General features: G+C 34.7%; 1 protein-coding gene across 1 annotated transcript in view; it reads right to left on the reverse strand.

Annotated features, from left to right (window-relative positions):
• The window catches only part of LOC126768779 (uncharacterized), an 89,739-nt gene that overhangs the window by 75,781 nt on the left and 1,271 nt on the right, over positions 1-12,687 (reverse strand). The gene's annotated exons all lie outside the window — the stretch shown is intronic.

Genomic DNA, 12,687 nt, shown 5'->3' on the forward strand with positions numbered 1-12,687 from the left:
CGGCGATTTGCTAAGATGGATAACGTCGTATCTCCGTGACAGAACTCAAGCAGTCGCTGTCAAGGGACACATTTCTAGTTTTGTCCCCATAACATCTGGGGTTCCTCAGGGCTCTCACCTCGGTCCCCTATTGTTTAACATTTTCATTAATGATATACTAAAAAATTTTCAAAATCCTGACATACTTCTATATGCCGATGATACAAAACTATTTAAAATCATAAAAAGAAGTGATGACTGCTCAAACTTGCAATATGATTTGGATATTTTAGTGCAATATTGTTCATCTAATGGCCTACATCTTAACTTTGAAAAATGCAATGTAATAACATTTTCTAGAAAAAAAAATCCAATTTTATTTGATTACACAATTTCCAATCATTTAATTAAGAGGGTAACCGAGGTTAGGGACCTAGGAGTGCTTCTAGATTCTAATTTATTATTTGACAGGCATGTGAATAAAATTATCGCAAAAGCTTACAGTATGATGGGTTTCATATTTCGCCAGGGAAGAGACTTTAAGCATATCAATACATATAATGTGTTGTATAACTCGTATGTAAGATCTAATTTGGAATTCGCTTCAACGGTTTGGAATCCACAATACTCTAAGTATGTTATGGCTATCGAAAATGTTCAGAATAAATTTATTAGAAGATTAACGCGTAAATTTGGGTCCAATGCTATTAATAAGCTTAATATTTTGTCGCTTGAGAAACGCAGGGAATGCAAAGATCAGGTTTTTCTTTACAAAATTGTAAATAATTTTGTCGATTCAATGTACTTAGTCAACAACATTTATATCAAGTGCTCACATTCCATTGCCCGTTCAAAACATACCTTTTATGTCCCAATGTGTAGAACGAACTATGCTAAAAATCGCTTTTTAGTAAGAGCATGTGACAATCATAATAAACGCTACACTAGTATAGATATATTTAACGAAAATTTATTTAAGTTCAAAGAAACTCTAAAAAACTGTATTTGTCAGTAATATACTTATCGTTTTTTTTTTTTCTGTTTTAAATTATTTTTAATACTTTATTCATATATCTTAATAAATTGTTAAATAACTTGTTATCGTTAGGTTCACTCCATGTTTGTTTGTATAAGTGGAAACTTTGTTGGCTTAAGTGAAATTTATTTTGTTACTAAATTTTATGTATTATATTATGCTGTATGTTTCCCAAAAAAAAAAAAAAAAAAAAAAAAAAAAAAAAAAAAAAAAATAATGAAGGGATGATTTTAATAGAATAACACAGTACACATTAAAACAAATGCAGCTTTTACAATAAGTAGGTACTGTGTGGCAGCTCTTATTAATTAAAATGATTTTCAAAATAATAGTAAGTTGAAATAATTGTTATCGGAGCATTCATAATAATATTAGCTAGCTAGTATTTCAACGTGCTCGAAGCTCTTGTTGCCTATGAATAAAATGTGATTACTTTAAAAATAAATCAAATCCGTGTTAGTATATGTCAACGATGTATGTATTGTATCTCAATAAAACGTTTAGAAGTGAGCCTACTAAAGGTAATCACGGACACAGCGAGCTCCTAACCTTTCACAAACGATCATGGACATGCGAAAATAGATCTTATTGCGACGAAGATAAAGGCGATTGTGACCGCAAATAATGTTGGTTTCATTAGATTTTATCATCGAGGTTATTCGAAGGAAGACGTAAACAGCCGGCCGAGAACATAACAAGACTGCAGTGAAACCGTTATATAATTGCTTAAAAAATGTTTATTTATTCAACTAATTATATTTAATAACAACATCAAATATATTTCAAAATAATTTACAAAACCTAAAACATTTATCCGTAGAATATTTCTTATGTCGGGCTATTAATATAAACCACTCTACTCTTAATGTAAAATATACTTTAAAAGTAACCATAAGTAGTTATCCTAATATAAACTTTTATAAAAGTACTTCATTAAATATATTTTAAAACATTTGTTTAAATGTTTTTAATTCCACTAAAATATCAATGAATTAGTCGTGATGTTAGAAAGAGCTCTGTGCAAACATTGATTCGACTGTCATTTGGCTTTCGCCACCGCCGTTAACTGTTTAGGAACGAATTGAACTGATAACAAATCGATAGATTATAATTTATTCATAACTAGCTGACCCGTGCCCACTTCGTTGGGCGGTAATCATTTTTACTTGTGATCGATTGGCCGAACATTAATAAAATTGTCCTGCGTATTTGATATTTTAAATTATCTCTCAAACTATGCAAATCAAAAAACAAACTGTAAAAAATGAATTTTATCTAAATAAAATTTCCTAAGTAATAAAGCAATTTATTTTTAAATAGATTGACGCGTTGTATATGAAAAAAAACCGTCTAATAGAAATAACACTGAATAGATTACGACACGGTTGCGGTTCCACACCTATGTCGTATTATCTCTTTAACCATTGGTCCAAATTATATGCAGTAAAAGGGAAAAGTCTTTTTTTTTAAACACTTAAGACGATAGGTTTACTTATTTTAATAATAATTCATAATTGTTGATAATATGACCAATGAACATGACCTAACGATTTAAATTATTTTTTTAATATAAAAAACTACTTTTTGTGAGTTAAATATAAAAGTTAGACATATGCTGTCGCTAACTTTTTTGTAAACATTATCAAGCTCTACAACTTTTCTCTAGAACTCGATCATATACGTCTCATCGTTAAGGCAGCGTTCGTAAGAAACGTTTTCGTTCGACTGTTTTTTCAAAGACTTACTTTGCAAACCACTACGAAAGTCTTTTAATTTTCGGGTATATAGCATTGTCACTATTGGTGAAAGAACTTTTAAAATCGGTTCAGTAGATCCAGAGATTACCCCCTACAACCTCACAGACTTTACCTCTTTGTAATATTAGTATAGATAAGCGCATTATACTGTTTTATAAAACTTTTATAACAAAATACTTCCCACATTGCAAAGTGATTGTTGATTTATATAAATAGGGTTGTCTAGCGTCCTGGTTTTCCTGGGCAAGTTTTGCAGACACGTTTCAAAGACAAATTATTATAGACGCTCTATAACGTTTCATTGCTTTAGATTCTTTATATTATTATTTCTGTCTAGTCCTCGCTTTACATGTCTGTACTGCGATTTTAAATTAATTCTGTTTAATAAGAATGTAAGTATGTACATACTTTAATTTTGATTCGCTGTAGAGGCAAGTCTACCAAATGTATATTGTATTGCTTAAATATAAATTGTAAAAAACAATGTGCCCCGAGTTGAGATTGTAGAGTACAGCTGTTGTAGTTGTTTAGTGGACTCGTAGTTGGACGAGCTGTTAGATGTTGCGGTTATACAATAACTTTATACACAGAGTTAAATAAGAAAGTATATTAATAACTTATATTATTTGATATCAACACAAGAAGATCAACTTCACCGAACACATTTTACGATGTTTTCATTCATATTCCGCGGAATGCTACCAATACTCAAGGTTGAAAAACAGTAAAGTTTTTATTGTTTTGTTTTCGATATTTCAACTATTTGTGACGACTTCGTTTTGAGTATTAGACAGTAATCTTTTAGTGATAGTGGCTGCACGAATCCTGTTTCTTGGAAGACGTAAACACGTAACTGCGGAGTTATGTGATCGTCACGGTACGAACTGCCAAAGGACACATTAATATTAAAAAAAGTTATACTTGTTGTTTTATCATAATGTCATTTAAATATAGTTGTGTGTTGTAAAAATATAACAATAATGGTTTATTATCAATTGTGTAATATCATGTTGTCGTATCTAATGCGATTGACGAGTTCGGAATGTGGATACGGTCCTAATAGGGGGCGGTGAGCTCGAGCCCTGGGGGATTCTCAAGATATATTTTTAGTATTTCACTTACATCTCAAAAACGCTTGTAATTAAAAGTTTCTTATGATCAAAAATTGACAAAACTATGTATCAAAATTGTTTCATATGTTTTAATAAATTTAGTACGACTGCCTCATTGGTCTAGTGGCTTGATGTAATGAGACGAAAGCGACGAGTAAACTTCCGTCTTACGTAGGTAATGACCGGTCACGGTTGTTTCGGAGAATACTTATGTAAGATCGGACGTGAATCGTCGACGAGGTGCCACCACTGTGGTGCGGACCGGGACACCGCTCAGCATACGCTGGAGGCGTGCCCCGCGTAGAATGTGGAGAGGGAGATCCTGGTCCGCGAAGACGGACAAGACCTGTCCCTGCGAGCAATCGTGTCGGCGATGCTCCGCAGGGAATCGGCGTCGTAGCCTCCTTCTGTGAGACCGTCATGGTCCAGAAGGAGACCGCGGAGCGGGAACGGGAAAGGGCCGATCCTGCTTGGCGGAAATGACGTCGGCGTCGTCTTAGCCCTCCCACAGCCCCGACGCTCGGGGCTTAAAAGATAGGATGTAATCCTGGGGCCGTGGATGCGTGAGGTGGGGGCCTCGCGTGTCTTATTTCAGACGGCCCTGAGGAGGACGGCAGCCGGGATGACCTCGCGCTGCCGTACGCACTAGCGAGGAGTGCGGGGGGGGCGTAATTACCTTTGCCCCCTGAAGAGAGCTCCGCCGAGCCACGAGCGGAGCAAAGCTCGGGAGAGGCCGCGGATGCGTTATATCAACACGATCCCGCAGCCTCTCCGATCCGTGCCGAGGACGGCCATCGCGATGGTTTAAGTGGGTAAGAATCCCACATAACCCAGTTCCCCCCCCATGGGAGCTAGCAGAAAGGTACCCCTTTCTGAAGATTTTCACTGTGTGAAAAAAAAAGAAAAAGTGGGTTGATGTAAGGCTGCAGACCCGGAGGTTCGAACTGGTTCAATTCTCAGTAGCATCCTGGAGTATGGAAGTTGGAAGTGTGTCCCTCCCGTGCCTCGGAAAGCACGTAAAGCCGTTGGTCCTGCGCCTGAACTCTTTCCGGTCGTGTCAGATTGTCACCTGTGTTTGTACACACACTTGTGCACTATAATTTCTCCTGCGCAATTGACTAATCTCTCTTGAGATTGGCCGCCGGTACCACAATCGTTTTAGAGGACATTATTATTATTAATATCGTTCCGGCGATATAAAGCCTGAGGCCGACAAAGTTACACAAGTTCAAAACATTATGATTTATTTACTTTGATTGTAAAGATAACTCGTTAAAGTCATGTATGTCTCCTTTTCTAGGTTCAAATATACTTTTACAAGTAATTTGAAATCGTCGAACCTTCCCATAATATTACATTAAAGCAAAATTCAAAAAGATACAAATTCTTATAAAGTAGGTACAACTTGCTAGTAGTTATTTCTATACGATATTCGGCAATCATTCAATTCATTTTAATTAGATATACATACATAATTATATTCTGATACAGATTGGTTTAAACCACACTAATAAACATTATTAATGGGATTATTTTTAATACAAAAAAGCATTATTTACACATAATACACAACATATATGTATTAAAAACTGGTTTAGCGTTGAAGTTGTGATATGTATCGATGTCAGTGGTTCACTTGAGTCTGTCAATTGTTTTATTTAAACATCTCACAGGGAGTTGTAATGTAATGTACGATGTATGAGTACGCGCTAGCAGTTGATGTTCAAGTGCATCGCCCACGTTTTGAAGACAATGAGTCCAAGGTAAGGTGTGGTGGAGGCGGGCGATACTGAAAATATTCATATAAAAAGTTGCAAACAGAGCCATGTTAAGTACTTAATTATCTCAAATAATAACAATTCAGTCCTAACTTTATAAAATTCAGTACTAACCTAAATATTATTTAGTTTTAATTAGTAGTTCATTAAAAACGAATAGCTTTTGAACGAACGAACAAATCATTCAACTTACGATTAGTTTTAGTTTAGGAACATCACAGATAAAACAACACTTCTTAGAAGACTGCTAAGCATCGGCTTAACATAACCGTTCAATATTGCACAATAAAACTAATTTATAATTTCTCGTTAGCGGTAAACGATGTAGATCGCGCCGAGGGTCGATCTAACCGTTCTCTTTACTCAGGGACTTATTAAGAGGATATTACCAAATAACTATACGCGGATCGTAATCGAAACCTCACTAATTGCAAAAGCGTATGTTCATAATATAACCACTGCTCATAATACGAGACAAACCTCAATTTAGATAGTCCATATTCCATTGTAATAAGGTTTAATATAGGTTGTCATTGTCTTTACGCAATGGTATTAGCGCGGGCGCCGGTGCGCGCCCAACGGAACGTTATTTTGTATCTCTTCATACATAAATCATCTGTTTATCATTATACATAATGTTACAAATATATTGTAGATAATATTCATAAAATCAGATTTTATAAATATACGCGGAAGTGATTAAGAATTTTAAAAAAATCGCATCAAATATATTATTTACATTTATATTATTGTTAAAGGACGACCAGAAGGTCGCCTGATGGTAAGTGGTCACCGCCGCCCATGGACACTTGCAACATAAGGGGAGTTGCTGATGCGTTAGCGGCCTTGAAGGAACCTGTATATATATCGATGTTTGAAAACTCCCATAATAAAGCGCTCCGGGCAAACATCAGGAGTAAGACAATTCCACAACCAACACGTGTGCGGGAAGAATAATCTTGACTTGTACGTGACATTTAAGTACATTTTCAGAGTATTAAGTGTTGAAGGTCTACTGTGAACAACCTTTGGAGAAAGTCGAAACCAGATGTTAGTGTGACGTAACGACGCTTGGATTTGAGATGAATAGGGAAAATTATATTAAGAAATCCGTTGGTTAGGTACTACTGGGTTATTTTAGCGACAAAATGCTTCGTCACCAGTCAAGATGTTATCGTGACGTACAAAATACGAGTTTCGCTTTCTGTATTCTTTATTTTATAGTTGTTTATTCGTTACCCGAGAGCAGAATATATAGTTGAACCAGAACAGTTACGTCGAGTTTTATTAATTTGCATCCACTTTTCACATATACATACATGATACATGCGCGGTCACGGATACAAGGACTGGAAGCTTTGAGAAATAAATAAAACAATACGACGCACAATTAGATATTATTACAGTATTTATATCACATATATTATGTTGATTTATAATAAGATTGTCAGAACCTTATTGAACCACCAATTAAACAGGTGTTGACAGTTTAGAATAAATGTACTCAAAATATAATTAAAAGTCGACTTAACTCGACTTAATAAACGCTATCATTGTACACGCAACATTGTTACAGGATAGATTAATTACAGGCATAAGGGACATAACATCTTAGTTCCCAAGATGGTTAACATTTCTTACAATGCCAATGTCTATGGGCATTGGTGACCACTTACTCATGAGCTCATCCTACTAAATGCTCGTCCTACCCATTCTATAAAAAAATAAAAAAATTGTAGAGCAAAAACGAATGATTCTAATTACCAACAGTAGCTTATTAACAGAAAACATTTAGCTGCAATCTCGGCAATCGCAGAACACAATGGAAACGGCATTTCCTCCGCAAAACAATAAGGACCGGCGCGGGCGCACGCTCATGAGAACGTTTTCACTGGCCTTTGAAGTTTTAGGGCGAATTCACAGGTTCAGTCATGGTCGACGCACAATCGACTATTATTATCACTGATAAAATAATTGTTATTAATTACCAAATTACCGCGCACTAGTTCAAAGGCAATACAAAACAAATACTAGAAAATGAACCATTCAAGTGGTACGAGTGCTTACAATTGTACTCATAGTGAAATGCAAACGACGACTCATTATTCGACTGCATCGCTTCAGATTAGTCGATAAATATTATCGAAATCTGTAACATCAGATGCAGCTTGCAAATCAAATTCATCGCGTATGGACTATAAAAATATATAGCGCATGCGACATGATAATATGTTTATACATATTCGCAGTTGAACCCCTTGTTTCATATACTTAGTCTATTTTGGGGGGGTGGGGCTTTTCTTCAGTAAAACAAAATGTGTATAAGGTGACAACATGATGAAATATATTTTTGTGTTATTTATATTATTTAAGATACAATACAAAACACACTTAATAAATCTCCTCACTCATCATAAAAATAACTTAATTGAAATAGATAAGATATCTTTGTATAACTCTCCAGCTACGACTACGTATACATATACATATATAAATATATTTAATCTCCTAGATGCGTCTCAGCCCTAAATACAACACAACAGACATTGTTACTCGTAGTAACAATCGACTGGACTCCGTCCAAATCAAGATTTCTTACTTTAATTTGTGTGTAACTCAAAATGAGTTACACGCAAAGTTTTATGCTATATTATTAAAAAAGAATGTTTGAAATAAACAACGTTTACAGTGCGCCTTTCCCTTACAAAGTAAAAGTATATTTGCAGTAACGACGTCTGTGGGTTTTGAAAGGGAAAGCACCATTGAATTCATACTTAAATTGTGTATAATAATAATGTGTTCCAGACCGATTACGGCCGATTTCAAGACAGATTATCTCAAGACAGACAAGATAGATCGCAGGACATATTATAGTGCAAAAGTGTGTGAGCAAACATAGGAGCACTCCCTACTTTCTAACTCTCATAATCCGATAATAATATCTCAATATTTCCGGTCGTGTCGGATAGCCGCCTGGCTACCGACCGGTAAGAGTTCAGGCCCAGGACCAACGTTATTTTCCGAGGCACGGGAGTGTACACACTTCCAACTTCTAGACTCCGAGCTACTACTGAGAATATTGGCCGATCTGGGATGTGAACCCAGGACCCCCGGATCTGTGGCTTTACATCTAGCCACTAGACCAACGAGGCAGTCAAATTTGTGATTATAATTCATCTCGTGCTCGGCGGGGAAGGAAAACATCGTGAGGAAACGTGCATGGGTCGGATGAAATTCAGTATGCAGTATAGCAGCTTGGTGGAATACTTACTTTTCAAGATATTGCCCTACCCTATATTTAGGTTTTCGTTTGTGAAAATGTTGATAATAAAATTTGCGACCGCTAATGTACAATAAAAGTGCTATACTATTAAAATTGTCGGCACGTTCACGGCACGACGCGGGGCATGATAATATTTTCATTGTCTGTTTGTTACGGAGAATGTAACAAAAACTTGATTATGATTCTTCATGAATCACGGAATCCGGCCGACGGATGATGCTAATGTAGATTTCGGATAGTTATTATTAGATGCTTTTTTGCCCGCTTTATTTACCCAAAAACCTTTTGAATTGTAATGTGAACTTTCAATATTAAATATTCGTTTTTTATTTATCTTTTATTTTTAAGTATAGTTTTGATATAAATGTGAGTTGATCTACCGAGAATTAAAACTTGTTCCGTGAATCCGATTACACTAATTTAATTAATGAAAATACAAATATGTTTATATTAATAGTCAAATAACGGGCAAATAATCGTTTTGACTTTTCATTTTATTTATTTTATATATAATATTCAGAATTATTTTAATAAAAAATTACAATACGTTAAGTAATCTAAATTTGCATGCTATGACTAGCCGTAAGTGTAATTTTAATAACCTACTAACCTAAGGCTCTGAAACGTTCAATGTATAAACATGTATTTCTGTTTGTGATTCTATGGAAATAAAATAAAAGTGCTTACGCATTCAACATAGTAGTGACACAGTCCGCACAATTGAAGACGATCACTCAAGTGATCCACACCGGGATGTCCAAAAAAAGACTGAGTATTAAATTACACTTAATTTGGAGTTTAATACAAACACAATCAAGTAATTTTCATGTTTTGTTGTAAGTATATATATGTATTGCATTGCACTGCATAAATAAAACAAATCCCGCCTACCGCGTCCGTCTGTCTGAATGCAAAAAACTATAAAATGGACTTTAATTCAAATTTAATAATTAAAATTTTTGGTGTATAACAGTAAAGTTAAAAACTTAAAGTTTTGTGTATAGGCTGAAATAGAATGAACTATTTGAACTATTACGACTTATTCAAGATGTGAATTTTTTTTTATAATTTCAACAAAATAGATAAAAAAAACTATTTATTACGCCAAGCGACTATTAAGCTAATGACATTTAAATATCTAAGCACTTAATAAATTACAGACGTAAACTTCAATGAGGCAGACATTACACACGCTTTACATTTTGTGATGCAATTAAAGTATCCCTTTTATAAAACAATGCGCGCTAACTGAAGGCGATAATTCTAAGCCGCGTACAATACCGTCTTAATGATACTTTCTTCAGTGCACGGAACGAATGTACAAAGAGTTGGCGTTTCAAGGTCATTCCCTTTTCATGAAACATCACACAACAATGGCTGATTGATGGAGGCTTACGAAACTCCCAAAGTAACTATTACAATGGCTCAGGTGGCCAAGGTTCTATTGATGACAATGTTTTACCGCGGCCTTATTTAATTATTACGGAGTTGAAATCAGTAATCATTATGACATAGTTTAGATAAATTTTACCTTTTACGACGAAAAATAAATTGCAGGTTTCAAAAATTAAAAACACATGAGTTGTCAACGACATGGATGGGGTTTTACTACTTCAGCAGCCTTTGGATACTATCCCTATCCACCTCTTGTTGCAGCAAAATTCGAATTTATTTATTAACCTATTTAACATTACTGAGCTATCTTCTTCGTTCTTTTCGGTAAAATCTACATTACTACCTTTGAATATAATTTGATCCTGTAACACGACGATTGAATATATTATATTATTATTTTGACGCATATTCATAGTACAAGTACAAGTATAAACTACCAACAGCACATAAGTGCAATGCCAATACCCCATAATTATGTCATCTTAGGAATTACATATACTTGCATAGTTTTACATCGATTCAACAATTGTAAGAAATAGGTTACAATGCACTTCCTGGATTAATTTACATACTTGCTTAGTTATTTACAAGTGAAGGTAATACCTAACTATAAAGCGTGTAAAAAACGATCGAGTTGTATTTATTTATAACTATGTATATTGAAAATTAACAAGAACTGCGACGACGACACCGACCGACACACGTATTTTTTTACGTATATTTATTTGACTAAAATATAATTACCATAACTGAAAAATTTTGTAGCCGAAAAACAATTGCATTGATCTTGAACACAAAACGCGCAACGCCTCTCATACCGCAAACCGCAGAACATAATAAATGAGGGTACTTACGACATGCAGGTAAAAATGATGTAAATGAAGTCCACATAACAATGGAATATGAAAGGTATCCGCGGAAAAACTACGATATTGCAATGTAAGTTAAATATAAAAGCAGCGCAACTTTAAATAGAAAACAGATATGTATAGAGTGTACTTCTGCAGCCACACGGCGACAGGGATCAGGTCTGATAAAAGTAGCCTGTGGCAAAATCGCTCCAGTGGTTCAGCCTCACGGCTAGTGTCAGTCAGTGTAACAAACAGACAAAGTTACTTTCGCATACCAATATTATAATATTAGTTTAGATATACCAGATAGCTGCAACACTCGCAGACCAACGGTGCACATATTCAGATGTTTCTTTTCGTTAATTTATGTATCATTTATTTACAATTATACTTACTTGAATTTCGCATGACCGATAGCTGTCGAAGCTCTTCTTCCTAGTAACTTTACCTAACAATTCTAGTTACTGTAAAATCTGGCTCGGTTAGTTCATGCATCAGAAAGTTGACAACATTCCTATTCCATATTTTACACGCTCGACTACGCTTGCATTTTAGTCTTCCAGTGTTCCATTACATTTCTAACATTATAGAAACCTCGTCTTTATTTTAATTAGTCTACGGTTCATATTTAATGGAGTTGTAAAATAGGCGTGTATTGTTCGTGGTGGCACGCAAGTGCGTTACCGGCTTTGTAATGCTAATGTTCCCACACACACGGCTACTAGTGGTTACGCAAGCAACGCGTAACTTAACTAAGGTCGGTGCTCGGAGTTTCACAGTTAAAAAACATATATTTCCACTTCCAGCTATTAATACTGTTTCTAATATACGATATACGAATAAAAAAAAATAAAAAAAAAATACTATACGATAAGAGAAAGTCGATGTCAGATTACTTGAAATACCTAACGAAAGTGGCGACTCATTCCGCTTAATTTGTCTTCATTTCAAACTAAAAACGTTGATTAGTTTATCAACTTGTTGGCTGTATAATAAATGCAATTATTGTATTGTTTTAATTATCATTAATTCTAAAAATAATTTGATAGAAAAAATTATTTTGTCATTTATAAATCAATCACATTAAACCTATCCGTACTAAATTACTTACATAGTACAGTAGAGTACACAAAGTGCTTCGCAATGATCACCTCCAGGATAAACAAAGTCGCCATGTGTAAGCGTGGGTGTATGTTTTTTCGACTGACTGATAATATTTTTCGAGGACTCATTGAAACAGGTGAATAACACGCATATTGAGTTGTTTTGATTATCCGTCGAAGGACTTACGTGTATTTTAATCTGCTTTAAATACGTTTGTTGTTTTTCTCGACGAATTGATGTAGCTCACTCAAATCGTTTTTAGTTTTTCATTTAAAGCGTAGTTTAATTTTTAATTAACATAAATATGCTTAGCTTATTGACATAATTTAAATATATTTACTAAAGTAAGAAAATTCAAAGAATGAGTAGTTTTATTTTTGTAATTAAAAAAA

This window comes from Nymphalis io, chromosome 5, assembly GCF_905147045.1.
Source record: "Nymphalis io chromosome 5, ilAglIoxx1.1, whole genome shotgun sequence".
Classification (NCBI taxonomy): domain Eukaryota; kingdom Metazoa; phylum Arthropoda; class Insecta; order Lepidoptera; family Nymphalidae; genus Nymphalis; species Nymphalis io.